Raw genomic sequence first — 2,121 nt, 5'->3', positions numbered from 1 at the left:
ACAAAATTTCTCCTTCATTTTGGGCACTAGTGGTGTGATGAGGCAATTGTGACTTTGGAAAAGACCTGGGGGATTTTGCATTCAACACATTTCACAGGAGTGAATGATGGAACAGACACAAAGACACAGTCATCCAATAGCCAGGCACAAATGGCACAAGTTAAACATGTGACGGCTTGATTTGTGGCAGGTAATTTGTTTTGCACTTCCATTCCCATTTACATATGAACTTAAAAACTGTTTACACTGCTTTTAAGAATTGCATTTTAATATGCTGTTATGCTATTTTTCTCTTCCAAGAGAAAAATTTCATTTAAATGTGACTAGTTACTTGAAGAAAATAGGATTACATATTCAAGTTTTATTATTCCACACAATGAAATTATTTTGTTTCACTTAGAATTCCTATGATGTAAACCACCTCTCACATCTATCCATCTCTCCTCTTCTCAACTCAGATCAAAATCAAATAAAAAAAGAAAGAAAAATTATTTTTAGCCATTTCTTTACATCCTGACTCTTTTATTGCATCTGGAGATATTCAACCAATTCAAGTGCATTTATACTTTTCTAGCTCATTATTCCCTCCACCTATTCACTCCTAAGGTATATATTTTCTTATGACACCAAGAAAGAAATGAGCAGTGTTCTCAGATGTACTGGTCATTCTCCCTGTCATGTGTTGACTTAATTAAAGTTTAGTCGAAAATGATATTAACTTTTATCTGGAAAAATAAACATAACAGAAGAGTTAGAAAAATTGGGAAAAAATAATTGAAGTGAAGGTGGCCATTATTACTCAATCTTAAGACATATTATGAAGCTATAATAATTTAAAACTATTTGATATCAGAGACTAAAGAGGTTAATAAAACATAAATAGACTGAAATAAAAATGTGAACTTAGTTCATGAGAAAGTTGGCATTTCAAATTAGTGAGGAAAAAAGGGATTACTCGTTACGTTATATCCACAATTGGCCAATTGAAATAAAAGCTGGATATCTATCACATTTCTTACCCCAATATACATTCCTGATGTCACATATTTACATGTAAAAAAAGAAAACAATTCTAGGAGAAATCTCAGCCAAATTTATGATCTTGGAGTAGAGTGAGAGGTTTTCTAAGTAGGAATCCAAAAAGGGAAAAGAAAAGGATATATTTAATTACCTAAAATGAAAACCTTTTCTATGAAAAAAAAAATCAGGTAGAAAGATAAATGATAACTGCAACAAGCAGCAAATATAAAATAAAGAGAAAATCTCTTTAATTTACAATGGACAAAGGATAAAGAAATACAAGCTTTTTTTTTAATAGAAGGAAATATAATGGTGAATAAACATATGAAAAGATGTTCAAACTCACTTACAATTAAATATACACAGATCAAAGTAATGAAGCTTCCCTCCACTGACACTCCCTCCTCCCACCTGCAGAGTGGAAATGTTAAGTTTGATGATATCCAGAGCTGACATAGCCATGGAGAGAAAGAGGCTCTCTTATACACTTTGCAGGGAGAGTGTACTTTTCTGGAAGATAATTAGCAAGTTGTCTGAAAATTTAAAAAGCACATGCTTTTAAGTCAGCAGTCCCACTGCTCACAATCTACCCTATGGAAATGCTTTCAAACATATATCAGGACATACGTACAAGGATGTTCAATGGAGCATTTAAAAAATATCAGAAAACTGCAAACAACCAAAATACCCAATCATGGAGAATTAGTTTTAAATTATGGTAAGTCCATACAATGGGATGGTATGTAGCTATTAAAAAGCCATTAAAAAGAATGAGGAGAAAGAACATGTTATATGGAAAAATTGCCAAGATATATTAAGTTAAAAACAATAGCAACAAAAACTAAGTACAGAACACTATAAAAGTGATTATAGTCATTAACTCTTGAGATTTTTTTACTTTTAATTTGGTATCTTTCTAATGATCTAATTTTTCTAACATTGTATGATTTATAACTTTTACTTATCTATTCTTTTGAACGTCTATAGAGGTTATCCAGGCAGAGAGAGAATGAGACTTTTTGTTTTCTTCTTAGTATACTAAAAATAATCCTTGTAAAATATTGCATTAAAAATATAAAAACCAAGAAAAAAAATCCTATC

The 2,121-nt window shown here is 31.0% G+C and overlaps 1 protein-coding gene across 17 annotated transcripts in view; it reads right to left on the bottom strand.

The window, feature by feature from the left end:
- Positions 1–2,121, bottom strand: part of LIMCH1 (LIM and calponin homology domains 1) — a 336,436-nt gene that overhangs the window by 3,594 nt on the left and 330,721 nt on the right. The gene's annotated exons all lie outside the window — the stretch shown is intronic.

This window comes from Pteropus alecto, unplaced genomic scaffold, assembly GCF_000325575.1.
Source record: "Pteropus alecto unplaced genomic scaffold, ASM32557v1 scaffold57, whole genome shotgun sequence".
NCBI classification, from domain to species: domain Eukaryota; kingdom Metazoa; phylum Chordata; class Mammalia; order Chiroptera; family Pteropodidae; genus Pteropus; species Pteropus alecto.
This window is presented reverse-complemented; position numbering and strand designations above follow the sequence as displayed.